General features: G+C 44.1%; 1 long non-coding RNA gene across 1 annotated transcript in view; it reads left to right on the forward strand.

Moving 5' to 3' along the window:
- Positions 1-1516: 1516 nt before the first annotated feature.
- The window catches only part of LOC133251599 (uncharacterized), a 155073-nt gene continuing 135818 nt past the window's right edge, over positions 1517-20771 (forward strand). Inside the window, exon 1 of the long non-coding RNA XR_009737701.1 lies at positions 1517-3778. This is a non-coding gene — a long non-coding RNA (uncharacterized LOC133251599). The remainder of the gene's footprint in view (positions 3779-20771) is intronic.

The raw sequence follows: 20771 nt of genomic DNA on the forward strand, positions 1-20771 counted from the left end.
GCTGCTGCTCACATGCTCTGTAGGTGGGACCCAAGCAGAAGGGCACTTGGTGACATGGGGTTTTCCTTTGGATAGAGGCAGTCCACTAGGCATAGCTAATCTTCCCTTGGCCCTGCAGAGGGGAGGATGAATTGAATCCTCATTCTGGGCTCCAGCTGAACTATAAGCTGTTTGAGGCACCAGCTCTAACCCTCACCCTTACAGAGCCTGTCTTATTTGGGGATTTCCTGGGTTCAAGAACCCCAAACATCTCAGCAACCCAGTGGGCTGGAAACACAAGCATCATCGTGACACTTGGGGGTATTTTTCATAGCCACCTATGTCACAGTTTCCTAGTACCAAATCACAGGGTCTGATGGCCAAAGAACTTAGGTAGAGATGTCCCCAAAGCAGTCAGGGGCACGTTTGAGGTCATCTTTCCAGTCTGACCTTTTTGTACCCCTGAACCCACACTGTGATATTTAAGGTGGAGAGTGGCAAGGTTCTCAGGCTTCTTGTAAGTGTATCATGAATCATGGAGCAAAGCTATCTCTTAAACATGGACCCAGGTAACATATCAGAGTCTCTAGACACTACCTATCTGTCCTTTTCCAAGGCTCATGCGGGAGGAACTCAATGGCTCCAAAATTCAAAAAGAATCCTACAAAACCAATGTTAATAACAATTAAATGCCTCCTCAGCATAACATCAGAACGTTGTATGAATTTATGAACGTTAACCCAACATTAGTTTTAGTTAACACAGTATTGTGAAAAATCAAGGGCTGCCTTATATGTAATATTTAGAAAGTGGGGGATGGGTGAGTGAATTATTCAAAAGGAAACGTGGCCCTGCTTGGATTTAAAACAACGCAGGGATCAAATTTTTTCATTTGATATTGTACCCTTTGCCTCCCAAGTAACTGGGTAGAAAAGAGCTGCAGCCCAGTAATCCTATTAATTTTTGTGTTTGTGAGCACCTGGAAAGAATAGCACAGCATTTAGTTAGATTGGGGCTCCAAATCAGGAAAGGCAGTGTTCTTGTCACCCAGGAGATTCATACTCACTCAAAAATTCCTCTCCTCCCAGCATCACCTTCCTGGGTCTGTAACTCTGGGAAGTGATGAAACCTCTTTGAGCCTCAGTCATCTGTAAATTCTCATCTGTAGGATGGGGATGGTAACATCTATTTTATGTGCATTAAATGAGAATGTAGCTAAAGTGCCTGGAACTTTGCCTGGCATATAAATTCCATAAATTGTATGTAAGGTCACCCCTCCCACAAGATAAAATAAAAATGATATCAATTTTGATTACAAAAGGAGGCTAAATTCTTAAATTATCCATAAAAACTTGGCTCAAATTTAGGGGTTTGTATGTGAGGTACACACAGCTGGTGGCATATTGTTTTAGTTGCTAAGTCATGTCAGACTCTGCAACCCTATAGATTATAGCCAGCCAGGCTCCTCTGCCCATGGGATTTCCCAGGCAAGAATACTAGAGTGGGTTGCCATTTCCTTCTCTAGGGGGTTTTCCTGACCTAGGGATTGAACCTGTGTCTCCCGTATTGGCAGGTGGATTCTTTACCACCCAACCACCAGGGAAGACCCAGCTGGGGGCATATAGTATTTAAATCCTGGCTCTGTCCATACACGGCTTGGTTTCTAGAAAACCATACCAATGGAGACTTAATGCAGACCCAGAAGTCAAGTTAACTGACGAACAGGGTAATGAACTTGTTAGCAGAAACCAGCCAGGCCTGGGTTTCTTCTGTTTATCCATTTGCATTAAGCTCCAGTTAATGGGCCTAAATGGTTCTTTAAACAAGGTTGTCACTAATTGACATGATGCAGCTCTAAACCTTTTATAAAAGCTTCACAAATAGATCTGGAGAAGGAAATGGCAACCCACTCCAGTGTTCTTGCCTGGAGAATCCCCAGGGACGGGGAAGCCTGGTGGGCTGCCATCTCTGGGGTCGCACAGAGTCGGACACGACTGAAGCGACTTAGCAGCAGCAGGCCCCTCCTCCCACGGAACTCCTTTTTCACCAGAGTCTCACAGAAGCACAGAGTTTTGGTGTTGGCTCCCTTAAGTGGCAGTGGGATGCAGCACCTGGGGTTCAGAGCTCTGAGGAGAGCGAACCTCAGTTCAAACCCTGGCTCTGCTCATTTTTGGCTGTGTGACCTTGGGCAAGTTTATAACCTCTCTGAGCCTCAGTTACCCCATTTATAATCTGGGGATAATAGGATCTGCATTTTGGCATGGTTGGGAGAATTGAACAAGAATCTGTATGTATGTACAGTGCCTTGCATGTAATGAGCACTCAATAAATACTTGCTTTTTAAAAAGTTACCTATAATAGAAGTTCAAACAAAGCTTTTGGGAGCCCAGCAAGTGAGCAATGAACACCTTGGTGAGGTCAGGGAAATGACTAACTATACTTGGAAGCAAACAGCTTTAAATTGGCTCCTTTCTGTCCATGGGTAAATTCCCAGTGTAGGGAAGGGTAGTTATTTTGTCTGGGAATCTTCATTTACAATGGCATATTCCAAAGGTTTAGGAAGGCTTTTCCAGCTTGGAAAAAGGATAGGGTACCCCTGGCAGGAGTTACTAATTGTGTGACTTTGGGCAAGTTGCCCTGGCCTGGGAGATAAAATTCCCTTATCAGTACGATGGGATTCATTTTACTGGCTCCCTGCCAGGCTGCTGTGGGATTAGGAACGATCTTGCTGTGAAACATTTGAGTAGGATGCCCGGTGCATAGTAAGAATCAATTAAAATGGAGCGATTATTGCTATTAGCTGAGTGAAACGGCTCTGTACGTCCACGTTTCAGAGAACAGTACTAGGAAGAACATTTCTGGGTCTACTGCCTGCTAGATCAGCGCTCACTTCAAGCAGCCAGTTTACATTTCAAAGCATCTATTTGTTCAAACCGATCCAGGCCTTGTATATCTGCAGCAAGGAAAGGAGCTTTCTGCCCGATCCTGACCCCAAAGGCTGCTTCTCTTTGCTTTCTTCTTTCTTTTTAAAACGAATGCCTTGCACATATGTTATTTATTTACTTATTTATGGTTAACGTTAAATTGAGGTTTGTACCGAAACTCAACCTGCATATACTTGAAAAGCCGACAGGCTCGTTGGGCAGCGGATAAATCTCTCGGGATTTCCCCGCGGGGCTGCGGAGAGTACAGACAGGAAGCCCGGGACCGAGCGCCTGACCAGAACTTCCTCGGGGGAGGCTGGAGCAGAGCAAGAGCATCGCGCTCAGAACTCCCCGGAGCGCGCAGGCCCGGGCCGTCGTCGGCTCGCATCGCGCGCAGGGAGAGGGTCCCAGGCCCCCACCCGAGGGTCCAGACCCAGCGGGCAGCGGGAGGCAGGTTGAGGCTATTCCCCGGGGAGAGGCTGACCCTGCCAGGCTGGAACCTTCCATTCCGGCCCAGCCTCTTCCCCCCTCTCTGCGCCGAGGAGGGATTCGAGAAGGGACTTTCCAGAGAGCGTTAGCGTGCAGGGTGTGGAAATGGAATAAAAGCATATGCAAATAGGCCCCTGCGTGCCTTCCTCTGCCCCTGCGAGCAAGAGCCTTTCTCTAGAAAGATGCTCTTGCTCCAAGACTCTTGACAGCCCTCATCCTTCCTTGGACGGCGGCAGCAGAGCCGAGTGGAGTTGGTAACACCTGGGCCAGGAGCTGGGCCAAAGGGCGGGTGGGCTGGACGCACAGGAGCGAGTAGCAGAATGAGGAGGGCGAGAACGGCCGCTGAATTGGAAAGATAAAGTAAAATGAAATTTTAGGAGCTCTCTGTGAGTATGAGCTGGAAAAAAGAATGATTGCAAGCTGATTTATTATGTACTTATCTTCTGTCTGAAAGGCAGCTGGCTTTTGTACAGTGGGTTATTGCAGAGTAAATGGCACATTAAAGATATAATCAAGATGTTTAAGGCATATTGAATGACACTATGAGTTAAAGTAGGTGAGACTTATGTCATGGTCTATAAATACAAAAATGTCAGGGGCTTGGAGAGATTTCCAGTGCTTTAGTTAAGATGTGGCTCCAGTTTCACAAGGAAAATATTTTTAACCTTTCGTTATTTTCAGGGTGAGGTGGGATGGGGCCTGGAAATGGTATAGAATCCATAGGGATGATAAAATAATATGCTTTAAACCCTGGAATTGTAGACTGTAGCCTCTATTTAGCAAGTCATAAGCTTTTTTTTGTAGTGAAAATAGCATGGAAATATTGCACAGTACATATGGTGTAACTTGGGGGCTACACAGTGAGGAATTATGACCATTTTGTCAGTTTTGTTCCTATTTTTGATCTCATACAACCTTTTTTTAAATTTTTATAATCTTTTAATTTTATACTGAAGTATGGTTAAGTAACAAAGTCAGGTTAGTTTCAGGTGTATGGCATAGTGATTCAGTTACACACATAGATGTATCTATTCTTTTTCAGATTCTTTTCCCATTTAGGTTGTTACATAATGTTGGATCTCATTCAGTCTTTAAGAGTTTTCTTTTTTGGAAATAATCTTTTTTTTTTTTAATTTTTACATGCTGAACCTGACTTTAATGGGGGCAAATAGTGTAGCTTTTCTTTTCCTGAAGGCTTAATTACTGTATGATTGCATTTTCTTGTCTTTTGGGACTTTTGCAATCAGAGTCCATTATTTCACTTGCCTGCCCAGAATTCCCCTCAGCTTTGCCCCAAACTCTTCTGATTGCCCTGCACTGCTGACATTTGCCCCTGTGTTGTAAACTATGGGCTTTTGAATAGAACGGATTTCTCTTCCTTTGTTTAATAAAAATCACCTTGCTGTCCTTAGGCATTGCACTTCTCAGAACAGATAAGCAATAACTCTTCATGGTGGAGTTCACAGAGGGAGAAGAAAGGAGAAACCTTGACTTTGGGGTTTGTTCAGATAGTTCGGAGTTGCTTGGGTTGGTAGCACGTGGGCTGTGTGGAGTTGGAGTCTTTTCTTCAGGACCTCACCAGGCCCAGGCATGGGATGGAGTGCAGTGCTGACTGGAAGGCCTCTGATGTTTCTTGGTCAGCCTCTAATCTCTGAATTCCTATCATCCCATTTTTTCCAAAGACCCTGTAGAAACTTGGTGGAGTCTTACCTTCTTTGGGATAAATCTGTAGCCAATGCTTTTTTTTTTTTTTTCCTGACTGTCAGCATTTTATAGGCTTGGGTGTGGTTCTTAAGAGCGCTTTTAAAAATTCAAATGGTGATTCCTCCCTCTGGTTGTTCTGAATACAATCTGGCCAAAGTTCCTTATTTTGGTCCTGGCCTCAGTCTTAATAACAGTAACAACAACAAGACATTCTTTTTATGTTAATGATGACTGAAAGAAGTATTTTTACAATTTGCAAAAGCATTTTAATGAGTCCTTTATGTAATTCTCCTTATCTGTAAGATTAGTAAAGACAGTAGAATTGGCACATAGTGGGAGCTTATTAAATATTTGTTGAATGAATGAATTATATCCATTTTTCTCATTGAGACGCAGAGTGTAAACATCCTACCCAGGGCCCCACTGCCCAGGAATGACTCCAACTCAGATCCTCTGATTTTTTTCCAGTCCAGATCAGCTGTGATATAGAGTTTTGCATGATATTTGTTGTTATTTCTCTTGGAAAATGTCTTTGATTCTTAAAAGATATGGAGAAAATGCAAACGGATGGTTATACTATCAAAGAGTGGCAGAAAGCTTCCCTATCTCTTTATACAGATTTTTCTTAGGTCCTTTACTCTGCCAGAAATTTGTATCTTATAAGATCATGATTATTTGGATATATTTCTTATTGGAGATATAGGTCATGCTGAAAAAATGACCATCTTGGATTTGTAGTATTTCTTGGACCTGTAGGCACAAAACTGCACAGATCGCTGCTGCTGCTAAATCGCTTCAGTCGCATCTAACTCTGTGCGACCCCATAGACGGCAGCCCACCAGGCTCCTCTGTCCCTGGGATTCTCCGGGCAAGAACACTGGAGTGGGTTGCCGTTTCCTTCTCCAATTCATGAAAGTGAAAAGTGAAAGTGAAGGCGCTCAGTCATGTTAGATTCTTCACGACTCCATGGACTGCAGCCCACCAGGCTCCTCTGTCGATGGGATTTCCCAGGCAGGAGTACTGGAGTGGGCTGCCGTTGCCTTCTCCGCAGGGGAAACGAAAACCAGAGTTTGGGGTGTATAGCTGAAAAGTTATCCCAGCTTTGTCTCCTGAGGCACAGGGAGACGTAGGCAGTGCCACCCTTCTGGCCGGGGCCTCGTGTGCAGGGACCAGAGGTTGCCTGGCCTGTAATGGTTGTGACCACTGCTCGAGGAACTGTCACCCAGATCAACTTGGATATTAAAATAGCAAGGAAAGAGCCCCTTGTTCTCTCAAAGCTGAGACTTAGGCTCTAGCGTTGCACCTATGCTTCACTAACACTCCATCTGCTTGCCAGAGACTTCCTCCAGCCCCAAGACACCAGGAAAGAGAATTTCCCTTCTAAAATCTAAAGCTCGTTAGAGAGAAATGCCAGCAGGAGTCCGCCCCGGCCCTTTCGCTTTGACTTCTGTAATCGGAGATTCAGAGCTTTGGCTGTGAAATTTCTCCCAGAGGAAAGCTGTTAAAAGCAATTCTGATTTCCTTCTCTACTGAACTGATACTCCTGTCTTCAGTGTGCCAAGTGTTTGGCCACCTAGTGTTTGGCCACCTAGGTGGTCTCAAACCTGCCAGTCTTTCCCTTGCTGGTTTAGTTGCCTTAAAAAAATTTTTATTTATTTATGGCTGTGCTGGGTCTTCACTGCTGTGTGTGGGCTTTCTCTAGTTGGGGCGAGCCAGGGCTACTCTTCATTGCAGCGCGTGGGCTTCTCCTTGAGGTAGCTTCCCTTGAGGAGTGGGGGTTCTAGAGTGTAGGCTCAGTAGTTGTGGTACATGCATGGGTTTAGTTGCCCCACAGCATGTAGTATCTTCCTGGACCAGGGATTGAACCCATGTCCCTGCACTGCAAGGTAGATTCTTGACCACTGGACCACCAAGGAAGTCCACGTGCCTTGTTTAGAAAGGCCTTTCTCAAGTGAAGGCTATAAAGATTTATTCTTATATTCACTTATGAAACTTTTATAGTTTAAATTGTTATCACATTGTTTATTTGCAGTTAACTTTTTCATCCAGTTGAAGTGTATTTTCATAAAGTGTTAGGTCTGATGTTAATATTTTCCTCTATAGATAACCAGTTTTCCCCTCTGCTGTTTTTTTTTTTTTTTTCAATAAACTTTTAACTTTAGGGTAGTTTTGGCTGTGTAGACAAGTTGCATAGAGAGTATAGCACATTCTGGTAAACCTCTCTCAGCTGCTTTTTGATTTGAAAGGATATTTTCACGTGGCTCTAAATTCGCACATATACACAGATGTCTTTTTAGAATCTTACTTTCATTCTACTGATGCTTTGGCTATTTCTGCCCCAAACAGCATATGTTTAATTAGTATTATTTCTAGAGAGTTCATAGCTCTTGATAGGGAATCTGAAATCTCATAGGCTTTCAAGAGGTCACATCCAGACCTCAGGCAAGGATGGTAGCATTAGCCTTGTGTATGGGTGTTGCTGCTGCCGAGGTGACTGGCCAGGAAGGAGCACGTGTACCTCTCTAGTACGTAGGGAAGGGGTCACTGCTGGAGACCTGCCTCTTGTATAGGAAGCCCTGTTTCCTGAGCATAGCCCTCAGAGACGTGGATGAGGCTCTGGAGTAGGATTTCTCCTCCCCAGTACCATCGATATTTTGGGACTGATAAAATTCTTTGCTTTGGGGACTGTCCTGTGCGTTGTAGGATGCTTAGCAGCATCCCTGGTCTCTGTCTACCAGATGCCTTTAGCAGCCCAGACTACTCATGACAATCAAAATTATGTGCAGACACTGCACGTACTCCTGGAGGCCAACGTCCATGCCCACTGTCATCCCAATTGAGAACCACCAGTCTGGTTCTACCTGCCTGAGTGTTAACCCTGGCTCCACCTTTCAGTAGCCGTGGGCCTCTATTTCATCCTGTGTAAAATGCAAGCAATAATGGTGTTTGTCTCCTAGGATGGTCCTGAGGCCCAATCAGGCAGGTACACATAAGCACTCAATACAGACACGGGTGGGACAGATCCTAGCTCAGTGTTAGCTATTATTGATGCTATTATTAAAAAAACCCTTCATCTTTTCTCACACTTCAAATAAACACACAGACTTCCCATTTTTCTACTACCTCAATAGCTTCCCCACTATGGAACAAATGTGTTTAAATCATAACAATGTTCACTCCAAAGTTACATATCTGTGTTAATGAAATGGAATTCGATTTTCAGGGCTCTGTAACTGCTAATTAATCAGCTCCCATGATAAACTTGTCCCAGCTGCCCGTGGTTTTTATTTGCAGCCACAGAAAAGCAATTCCAGTTAGTAAACAGGCTTTTAAGTGACAGTCTTGCTCTGTAGAGCAGAAGGGCCCAGAAAGGATTTTCTAAGTAAGATGATAATGCCACTGGGAAAAGAGAAATCTGGGATGAGGAGAAACCTGAGGATTTGCTTGATTCATTCACTTGGTGTCTTTGGGAACCCTGTGTTATTTACTGTTGAAACATACCAATCATCTTGCAGTTCAGAGAGGGCTGGATGGAAGACTTGTCGTTCACCCATTCATGTGACTTTGTCACCCAGAGGGCTTTTTTTCCCTTTTGTAAAACCATGTTTGCTATGAAGCTTATCCAAGAACCCCTTTCATGGGGATGATTATTTCTAGTGTCTTAAGAAAATCTGGCTGACGTGGTGGGTGTGAGCTGTTTCTACCCTTGTCTAAAAGGCTCACTTCCTCCAGTGAAACCAGGAATGGTTTGAAGAGGAGAGGACTGCTCTGGCTCGAGCTGGAGTGTGTAGGCCAGGTGGGGCTCTTTAGTTTGCTGGCTTTGGTGAAACTTGGTTAATTCACTTAGCCTGAGCAACTGGGCTGTAGGGGACCTGGGTTCAAGAATCAGAATGATTAGGTTGAAATCCCAATTCCTTAACTTGCTGACTGTGTGGCCTTTGGTAAGTCATTTGAACTTTTTCCCATCTTTAAAATGACATTGATGATAGAACCTACCTCACAGCTTTGCTGTGAATTTTACGTAAAATATTTCATTTAGCCCCGTGGCACATAATAAGCACTTAATATATCTTAGCTGTTATGGTAATTGTTATAGTTATCATTTATTTGAGTATCCTCTGTGAACCAGTCATTGTGCCAGGGGCAGGGAGTACCCCTGGCAGGTCAAATTCTACATTTTGTGCATCCACAGAGTTTAATGCCCTGGAAATTTGTGTTTCTGCAGGTGAGCATGCTAGCCTGGGGAAGTGGGAGAGAGTCAGAGAAATCCCCAGAAACTGGAACCTTAGTAACCACAAAGGCATGGACCCTGGATATGGCAGAAGCTATGCACAGAGGGAGAGCCGGTCAAGGCCATTGGAAACAGGACAGGAAACTTGGAACCCCCCTCCCCCATCACCTCCCCCTCCTTAATAGGAAACAACTTCCTTTGAAGTGGATAAGCTGGACTACCAGAGAGAGAGGTATTGCTGGCTTCTGCTGAGTGAATCCAGCCATCAGTTTCTGCAGATTTAGGCCTATTATGCAGTAATCTCTGTCTAATTCCTGGCCCACTGGGCCCTAGAGCCTCGAGGTGCCTCCTTGACCCCCTTCGCATACATTGGCCACAATCAGTTGTTTTGTGAGTTGTGTTTTATTAAGTCTTCCGTTCACAAGAACTTGCCACCTGTTTATAAGAGGATTTTGTTTTATACAAAGGGCTGACGAAGTTTAACCCTGGAGAATAACCCTGCAGTTTCTTCCTGGCAAAGATTTGTTGACCCTATTTCTTTACTATGGCCATGTCTGCTCCAGCTTTCCTTCTAAGGCTGTGTGTGGAGACCTAAACAGGACAATTATGCAGACTGTTTTAAAAAAAATTAAGTGCTATGTAAGGGATATTTTTTTAGTGGAGAACATATAAAGCAATTTGGATGCCTCTCCTTTAAACCTTTTGGAAACGACTGGAAGACCAGGATTCATTTAAATTTGAAAGGATTTTAGGTTTGCAAAGTTATACTAGATTAGTTAGTAGCTCTCCTCAAAGTCTCACATGCTAGACACTCATTCCTATATTCTAACTGTATATAGCCAGAGCAGGGTGCCATGGTGGTAATTTTGGGGGGCAAGATCATATTTATGACAACATTTGGGTTAGTTTTAATTTTTCCCTCAAAGAGTAGGGGAAATGCATGATGGAGAAGGGCATGAATTCTTGGAAACAGAAATGAAAAGTTCATCTAGCATAACACATCAAGACCAGGTCAGGTGTGGGTTTCCTTCCACAGGATAAATTGCATACATTTACCCAACAGAGTTATACAACAGAATTCTGTCTTGTGTACCTGGAGAATTCAGGTTTTTATTGATTTCATACAACTTCAGATTTTTCCCCTTGGTTCTGTCCTGGGGAAGTGCTAATAATGGGTAGAACAGGAGTGTTGATAAATGCAAACAGTCAGTGGTTAAAAGGCCTTCATATTATTCTTTTGTTTCAGTGTGTTCTGACTGCAGATCTCATGAAGTTGATAAACTATCTCACAGCGCAGAGTACGTCCTGGTAAATAGCAGGCAGTTACTTTGCTGAGTTGCTCTGTCCTGTTCTCCATTTCGGCTGAGAAATGGTTCTAGCTGTGTAGTTGAAGTTCACTCTGGCCTTCTTCAGCAGCGCAGGTGTGAACTCCTGCCTCACTGGTGATACAGGCTCTGAAGAACCAGAGGTTGAAGGGTCTGGCTGACTCCGATGTCCCCTGTCCGGGCGATGCAGTGTATGTTCAGAGAGCTTGTGAGGAGGTTATCTGAAAGGTGTGGTGGTCTTCAGAACCAGAATGTAACAGTGGCAGAGGGTGCGGGACAGTTGGGGACAGGAGGGAATCTTTCAGAGGGCAGAGGCAAGGAGTTGTTCGTTATAAGAAAGACATAGAGTTTGTTATCACAGAATAATTACCCAAGAAATGTTTTCGAATTGTATATCATGTGCAATAGACACCTATTTTTGAGAATTTCGGTCTCACAAACATGCACTGATGGATACAAGAACCCACAGGATCATTGCATGATCAGATGATGGCTAAACAGGACTATTTCATGCCCTTCCTCCACTTGTTCATCGCATCTGGCCAGAATGTTTTAAAAAATGCAGTCAGGATCACATCATTTCTATGCTGCTTCTGTTTTTCCCTAATTCCTAAGAAAGGGTGATACGAACTGGATCTTGGCTGCCTGGGCCTCCGTCACCTCTGGGATGACCTTATCATCCCTGGTCTCAGTACCCTCCCCAGGAGAGGGGTCCCTCTCAGTCCCCACTTGTGTGCCTACTCCTGTCCTGTCTTACAGTGTCAGAACATTCTGTTCCCTCTGCTTGGACTCCCGAACACAGCCTATTCATCCTTCAGGATTTCTCCTTAAATGTCACTTTTTCCTAACTACCAGGTACTTGATAGGATCGTCTACTTTTCCACTGATAGTGTTTCTCACATTTGAGCTCACTTGTTTTGTGAGATTATCAGTAAGACCTCAGTCTCTCCTGTTGTTTGGTCATCTCCAGGAAGACCAGAGCAGCAACCACGCTCGTCTTGTTCCCTGCTGAACCCCTAGCATCGTGCTCCAGATCGTGACATAGCAGGTGCTCTGTGAATGAGTGATGGACGAATGGATAGCTGGATGTAGATGGAGAGATTCCACTGTCCTTTCAAAGCACTTTGTCCCTCCTCGTATGGGAGCACTTGGTATGTTGTATTATACTAAACATCTTGCCTACCCTCACATGCATAAAGCTGCCAGAGGGCAGGATTTGGATCATAATTGTCTTTTCATCTCCAGAGTCTGGCTAACATAGAAACCAGTGAAGGTTTATGGATGAAGAATGTATTATGCATGAATTGGGGGTAGGTGGCGCTTATCTGGGTTTTAAAGCATGCCTGGGGTTGAGGTGAAGGAATAGTGAATTTAAGCATCCAAAATAATGGTAAGAGTTGGGATGCAAAATAAGATTAGGGTTTTTTTTTTTTTTTTTTTTTTTTAAACAGCTGAAAACCTGAATTAGAAAAATACCACATAGTCACCAGACACCACTTGACAGGATGTACTCACTTTGCAGATTGGAGGGTTGGGTGGGGAGGTCGCTGGGAATTTCCTGACCTGAACTTGATACCTTGAATAATGTCTGTCTTTCAGCCTGCTGTCCACCTCAGGCGATTTATCTGTTCTACAAATATTTAGCAAGTACCTGTTCTCTGCATTCCCAACAGGGGAACTATCACCCACCAAAGGCACAAAAATTGGTCTGTGGGAGGTGAACAGCTTCATTCCTTTTGTATATAAAGCACAGATATACATATAGTACATGAACAGATATATGACTTATCTATGGTATTAAAATTTCATAGTGGAGATGATTAGGAAAAATCTCTAAAAAGGCTCTTTTGAGAGATGATCATGAAAAAAAAGGTAGAGCACTGACCTGCTCCTTGTCAGGCATTATTCTGGTCGAGGTGCCTCTCCTCCTGGAACTTTCATTCTTGTGGGGCAGGCAATAGACAAATAAGTAGCTGTAACTTTCAAATAGTAAGAAATTCTGTAAAGAAAAAAAGAGCAGGCATAGACCTAGAGTCCTTGGGGGGTGAGTGTGGGTGTGTGTATGGTTTTGTTTTTAGGTGAGGGGAGGTGTTCTGGTGACTCAGACAAGGTGACACTTAAGAAGACTCTGGAAGAAGGGGGAAGAACATCCCAGGAGAAGGCAGCAGCATGAAGGAACTGGAAACAGCAAGGAGGCCAGGTGGGGAGGAATGGATGAGTGAGGGAAAGATGGCGGGAGATGAGGCTGGAGATGGGACAGGGACCAGATCACACAGGCCTTATACACTGTGCTAGGGGGACTGGGTGTTGCTTTGAGAGAATTTGGAAGCTTTATGCAGGGCAGTGGCTGAGTTGGTTTGCCTTTGGAGTGGCTCTTCCCAGCCACCGTTTGGAGGATGGGCAGCAGGGGCAGGAGTGGAATCGGGGGCCCAGCGAGGAGGCTGTTGCCAGGTCCTCAGTGGGAGGTGACGGTGTGGGTGAGAGAGAGAGAGGCAAGGCTCCTGTGTGCTCTGAAGGTGGAGCTCACAGGTTTTGCAGAAAGATGGAAGGGAGGGTGAGAAAGAAAGAGGAGGCAGGTAAGCCAAGATCTAGCCCAGGCACTGGGTTCCATTTATGGACACAAGGTCGATTGTGAGGGGAGCCTTCCTGGGAACCGTTCCTATTGTGAGGGCTTCTTTCTACCAGCTCAAGGTCCTTCTTGTTGGTGCCAGGATTAGCATATACATTTCTTCTTCTTTTTTTTTTTTCTTTTGGCTGCTCCACACAGCATGCAGGATCTTAGTTCCCTGACTAGGAATGAACCTGTGCGCCCTGCAGTGGCCGCGTGGAGTGCCAACAACAGAACTGTCAGGGACTTCCTATTTTTTAAAAAATTTTAATTAAAAATTTTAAAATTTTATACATTTTTAAAGGCTGCTTTCCATTTGCAGTTATTACAAAATATTAGCTGTATTACCCATGTTGTGCAATATATCCAGGAGCCTATCTTAGCATATATTACATGTTGCCTTCTACAGTTAGGGCTTCCCTGGTGGCTCAGACAGTAAAGCATCTGCCTGCAGTGCAGGAGACCCGGGTTCGATTCCTGGGTCGGGAAGATCCCCTGGAGAAGGAAATGGCAATCCACTCCAGCACTCTTGCCTGGAAAATCCCATGGACGGAGGAGCCTGATAGGCTACAGTCCATGGGGTCGCAAAGAGTTGGACACGACTGAGTGACTTCACTTCACTTCTACAGTTACATATTTTTTATCTATATACATCACCACCTTACCTAATCTTTACGTTGCTTTAGGGAAGGAACCTTTTCCAAGAGGCAGCCAGTGGGGCAGAGTGGTTACAATTGTTGTTGTGTGTGTGTGTACTAGGGTGAGGGTTTTAGCAGCTTAGCCTTTACCCTCTTTCCCTTTCTCTTCCTCTCCCTCCTCAAGTTCTTCTTTTTTTTTTTTTTTGTAAAGTGGAGAAGGCAACAGTATCTGCTTCCTACCCATTTGCATGTGAAGTGCCTTGTGTGGGTCTGGCAAGCAGTTGGTTGGTGCTCGGTGGTTTTCACGTTGTGTGCCTCCGCACCTCCCGTTAGATTCCAGTGTTGCTCTTATATCTCAGAGTCATTTAAGTTGGAGCTTTTTGCAGTAAGGGTATCCCCCTTTCCCCTTCCATGTTCTTGGTTTTCCTTCATAAAAAAGGGAGGAAGTGAGATTTACTGAAGCAGTGAATCAGTGGAGCTTCTCAAATCTGGGTATTTGCATTGTGCATGACATTGAATTTTAAGTGTGACAGGTTGAGTTGAGGATGGTAGAGAAGGCTTTCCACACCACCCGGGGGAAGTGAGTGCCAAGTGGATTGTTTACAGTAAGCAGAACTGATGCTGCAGTGTGAGCAATGCATGGTGTTTATATAGTAATCACCAAATTGTGTGGATCCAACCAGAATGAAAAATGCCTGGAGCCTTGGCTTAGGGCCATGGATGAGCAGAGCATGAAGCCTGGCATGGAACAGGAGTGGAAGGCATGGGTGATAGATATAAACAGATGTACATTTAAGTAGAGATCAAAATATGTGGCTGCCTCTTTCCCTCTTTGCACTCGTGGCAGACTTGGTTCATCTGTCACATCATTCATTCCTGATTCTGATGGAAAGCTCATATTACTTGAGTATTTACTGCAAGTCAAGCCCTGTGTTCTACATCATGTTGCTTACTCCCACAACAACTCAGTGAGGTGGGTCTATTATCCTCCTAGTCAGATGAGGAAACAGTCCCAGAGTGGTCAGTAATGTGCCCCGGGTCTCCAAGCTGGCCAGTGGCAGAGCTGGGATTAGAACCTGGTCACCAAACACCAGAGCATGCTACCAATTATTGTGCTTCACAGCTCCTAGCTATGCCCAGATACTACCTCAGAATCCTTCTACCCCATAAAAATTCATCCCCATCTGCTTCATTAAGGTTGTGGGACAGAGGTTCATGCTACATGTGCTCATTCGTTCATTCAGCTGCTCATTCACTAAACAGTGCTTCTGTGCATCTGCCATGTGCCTGGCGCAGTATTTGGTACTGAGGATTCCTCAGTGAATGAGACACAATCCTTGCTCGGGGATTATACTTAGTAGAAGCATCACATCTTGTCTGGGACGCTCAGTGAGTAGAAAGACTCAGAATTTGAGTGATTCTGGATAGAGACTTCCCTATGTTGAACCAGAAGATACCCCAGTTAATGACGGGAATCAGCAACAATCTGAAGAATGCATTATAATGCCCCAGCATGCACCCTGGACCAGAAATCGGGCCATCTTCCACCTTTTTCTGACTTGACTGATTTAGCGATTTGATCTTGGGTCTCAAGAGTTACAACTCATGTTCAAGCAGTGCTTTCTTAGGCATTCGTTCACTTTGTTCCTTCCGGTACCTGCTTGGAAGGAGGAGTTCTCTGATGTGCAGAGATTATGTGACCTGCTTAGTTCTCACAAGCTGGGAATAGAACCCAGGTCTAACTTCTAGCTCCTTGTTTTTGTTATCTCATTGTGCAGCATCTTAATGTCTCAAGGCTTTCAGTTTCCCCATCTGTAAAACAGGGAAATTAAACCACATGGTCCCTAAAAGTTCCTCCCTTCCTCCCTTCCTCCCTTTCTTTCCTTTCTCCCAAATCACTGCAGTGCGTACATGAACTATACATTATGCTTGAAGCTGGAAATAATGTTATGGAAAACAGACGCACATGCATCAAAAAAGTTGAAAGAACCCATAGAGTGGAGAAAATATTTACAAATTATATGCATGGGACTTGTATCCAGAACATATAAAGCACTCTTACAACTCAGTAATAAAAAGAAAAACAGCCAAATTAAGAACTTGGTAAAGGATCTGAAAAGACTTTTCTCCAAAGAAGGCATGCAGATGGCCAGTAAACACATGAAAAGAGGCTCCACATCATTAGTCATCAGGCAAATGCAAATCAAAACCACAATGAAATATCACTTCACACCCAGTAGCATGGCTATAATCAAAAGAAAGATAATGACAAGTCTTGGTGGAGGATGTGGAGAAATTTAAGCCCTCACACACTGTTGGTAGTGTTGTAAAATGGTGCAACGACCCTGGAAAACAGTCTGGAATAGAGTTACCGAATGACCCGGCAATTCTATTCCTAGGGGTATACCCAAGAGAAATGGAAATATAGGTCTACACATATGCTTTTACACAGATGTTCACAGAAGTATTATTCATAATAGGCGAAGAGTAGAAACAATCCATTTGGATTGTTCGAAGAGAATATTTTAAAATTGATTATGTTGATAGTTACATAACTCAATATACTAAAAACCAAGTTGTACACTTTAAATAGGAAGATAGTATAATATGTGGATTGTATCTCAATAAAACTATTACATATACTTTAAAAAACCCTAGCATGAGGTCTGCCACTGTGGTGAACATAATCTTGTTGGGGAGATAAATATTGCTTAAATTTTAAATTAAATTGCCATACAAAAAGTTTTGTAGTTAGTCAGTTTTGGTAAATACTATGAAGGGAAAGAGCCAAATCTTACGACAGAGACTAGCAGGAGTTACTAGGGGTTAAGGAAGAGGTATTTGGAAAACTATAACATTCAAGTGTTTCAACAGAGATCCTCAAATAATAGTGGCTTAAGCCAGGTAGAAGGGGCTTCCCAGGTGGTGCTAGTGGCAAAGAACTTGCCTGCCAGTGCAGGAATATGGTACATATACACAATGGAGTATTACTCAGCCATTAAAAAGAGTACATTTGAATCAGTTCTAATGAGGTGGATGAAACTGGAACCTATTATACAGAGTGAAGTAAGCCAGAAAGAAAAACACCAATACAGTATACTAACGCATATATATGGAATTTAGAAAGATGGTAACAATAGCCCTGTGTACGAGACAGCAAAAGAGACGCTGATGTATAGAACAGTCTTATGGACTCTTGGAGAGGGAGAGAGTGGGAAGATTTGGGAGAATGGCATTGAAACATGTATAATATCATATATGAAACAAGTCGCCAGTCCAGGTTCGATGCACGATACTGGATGCTTGGGGCTGGTGCACTGGGACGACCGAGAGGGATGGTATGGGGAGGGAGAGGGGAGGAGGGTTCAGGATGGGGAACACATGTATACCTGTGGTGGATTCATTTCGATATTTGGCAAAACTAATACAATATTGTAAAGTTTAAAAATAAAATTAAAAAAAAAAAAAGAAAGAGACACAAGTTCGATCCTTGGGTTGGGAAGATCCCATGAGGGAGGAAATGGCAACCCACTCCCGAATTCGTGCCTGGAAAATCCCATGGGCAGAGGGGCCTGGTGGGCTACAGTCCATGTGGTTGCAAAGACTCAGACTCGACTGAAGCGACTTAGCAAGCAAGGTAGATGTTGAATTCTCATTCATACAGTAGCAGAGGTGTAAGCAGTCTGGGCCTTGTACGGAAGCCCACAGTTTCAGGGATCTCCTGGTGTGTTGCTCTGCCTTTCCCCAGAGAGGGACGCTGTCCTCATCTGCATGGTCCATGGTGATTCTCCACCCTGTCTATAGTCCAACACTAAGAGAGGGAGGGGGCCCTGGAAAGCTCTTCATTTCTGCTCTTATCCAAGGCTTAATCACATGAGGCTGGGAAAGGAAGTCATATGCCAGATGTCATGTGCCCTTAGGGGCTCTGTTATAACCTTGGAGATCCTATTATTCAGAAGGAGGGGAGAAGAGATGTAGGGTAAACAATTAGCAGTTTCTGCCAGAGATGGTCTCTCTGAGGCAGTGACATTGAAGGTGAGAACCTGAGGATGAATTGGTGGAGAAAGGGAAGAGTTTTCCAGGCAGGGGAAGAGCGTGTGGGAGGACCAGAAGGCAGGAAAGCCCAGCTACCATGTTTAATGATATGCATGTCTGAGAGGTGGGCTTCCCTGGTACTCAGATGGTAAAGAATCTGCAATACAGGAGGCCTGGGTTCAGTCCCTGAGTTGGGAAGATCTCCTGGAGAAGTGAATGGCTACCCACTCCAGTATTCTTGGCTGGAGAATTTCATGGACAGAGGAGCCTGGCAGGCTATAGTCCATGGGGTCACAGAATCAGGCACAACTGAATGACTAATACTGTCTGTGAAGCACATCCCCCAGGTGGTTAGGACTCACAAGTGCCAGAACTAGACGTGGTCTAGGGAAGCGGCAGCTCTGGGTTCACCTGACTTTTGTCTCTTGTGTCTTACAGGGTTGGGATGGACCCGGACCGTGATGAGGGGTCTTTGTGCCAGACTCTGGAAAGCCCATGTGTATCCTCAGCTTTGAGAACTGAATTCCATAGGTTGTGTCAGTGTCAGACCTGTGAAGTTTAGTTCTTTAGCTGGGATATCTCTATCATCCTAGATTCGAGAGATGTTGGAGAGAACAAATCCAAGGTCGGCTGGAGAACTTGGAAGACTGGAGACACAAGGGCCAAGTCTCAGGCTCTGAAGGAATAGTGAGGGAGGGTTCACGGGAGGAGCTCTCATTTAACTGTGAGAAGACTTGGATTCTAGCTGAGCAGTGTTCCAACTAGCTAAGTGGATGCTCTAGGCAAGTCATTCTTGCTGCTGCTGCTTTTACTAGTTTATATTTATTGATTACTTATGACATTCCAGGTACTGTACTAAGTGCTTTCCATGCTGTTATAGGAGACTCCTGGGAAAAATCGCTTTAATGAAGCTTGAGATGCCTGGCACTTCCATGCAATGATTTTTTCCCCTCTGCATGGCATCAGATGGAATTAACAGAATGTGACAAGTAGTATTTAGCATGGACTGCTGAGCTAATTGATCCCTTTTTAGAATGAGACACATGGATACATCCCTCTTGTGGTCCCCCTCTCCCTTTATTTGAATCTTTATTTCCTTGCCTTCTATAAATACATTAGGGCTACATTGTGTTTTTGTATTACAAACTAGGAAAAAGGAGGATGTGATTAGACCTTACTATGCTGCCCAGTTTCTTCCGGGGCAAAGGAATATGAGGGTTTTGAAGGCTCCCTCCCTTTGGAAGGAATGATGCTAAAGCTGAAACTCCAGTACTTTGGCCACCTCATGCGAAGAGTTGACTCATTGGAAAAGACTCTGATGCTGGCAGGGATTGGGGGCAGGAGGAGAAGAGGACGACAGAAGATGAGATGGCTGGATGGCATCGCTGACTCAATGGATGTGAGTCTCAGTGAACTCCGGGAGTTGGTGATGGACAGGGAGGCCTGGCGTGCTGCGATTCATGGGGTCGCAAAGAGTTGGACACAACTGAGCGACTGATCTGATCTGATCTGATCCCTTTGCTAGTATGGCCAGCTTTACGCTATGGGTGAAGCTGTGTGTTGTCCTCCTATGTCCTAGGTCAGCTAGGTCTGCTCTGAAGGTCATGTTTGCTGTGATGATGGTGATTTCGCTCTTTAGGCAGAGAGCCGCATTCTGTGTGAGTAACATCTGGGCTTTGTTAGGCTTTAGATTTGATGGGGAACTGGGCATTCCCATCCTTTGGAAACTCATCTTTAAGGGTCTTGGTGTCCTAAATTGTCCATCCCTTAATGTCTGCAGAATGCAGGTGTGGTCTGGCCCAGTGAGGGAAGGCAGGCCCAAAGTGGGAGACCCTTTTCAGTGGCACTGATGCTTACTGAGTGCCTGCTACATGCTGGGCACTGGGCTCAGTGCATTTTGTGCATGATCTCAATGAATCTCACATCAAGGGTTATCTGGAAACTGAGGACAAATTAACCAAAAGATGTCAAATAAAAAAGTGTAGTGATGTTATGTGATGCAAAGGAATGCTTGGTTCTTGTGAAGGCCCCCCTGCATGGGTGTTGGGACATGGGTGTGCTCTCTGAGCTATATCGATGGTATCAAGGCCCCACCCCCGGTCTGCCCACTTCCGCCTTTTGCTTACTAGACCTTTAGCCAGTGACTCATTTTAGAACCAGAACACTGGTGAAACTCAAATGAGATCAGAGATCAGTGTCTTTAGTCCTAGATACTAGAGAAAATCCAGAATTTACTCCAGAAACTTGAGATGCTCTGAGTTTCTGACCATCTGTGTTGTGAACAGGGACTTACACTATGGATTCTGACTTACTGCAAAAGGCTAATCCTTAATGCAGGTGAACTCTTCCTAAAGCAGACCTGGTAAATGAAATATGGAATTCACACACACACACACATACACACTTTAAACAATGATGAAGTAGATTTATGAGGAGTAGGCAAAAATTTACTTTATGAAGAATGTTTCTTTTCATAAGAGGACTTTTTTAAAATTCAGAGGTGATTCCAGTATGTAATATATTTCCCAAGGATTTTTGAGACTGTATTTGCTGTATCAAAACTTATTTTCTGTAAGTGGAAAAAGCAGGTTACAAAATAGCATGAATTATATGATTCAATTTATGTAAAATAAATGCATAAAGGAATATGTGCATTGAAAATATACATCAATTTATCAACAAGGATTATCTCTGGAGTGGTGGGAATTAAGATGGGTTTTCCTTTCTTTGTATTTTCCTCTAGTGTTTGATTCTTACACTGAACATGTTTAATTAACACAATAAAGTTACTGAAGATGATTTCACACACAATTGTGATCAATCTAGACAAATGCTCGT

The sequence above is a fragment of the Bos javanicus genome, chromosome 7, assembly GCF_032452875.1.
Source record: "Bos javanicus breed banteng chromosome 7, ARS-OSU_banteng_1.0, whole genome shotgun sequence".
Classification (NCBI taxonomy): domain Eukaryota; kingdom Metazoa; phylum Chordata; class Mammalia; order Artiodactyla; family Bovidae; genus Bos; species Bos javanicus.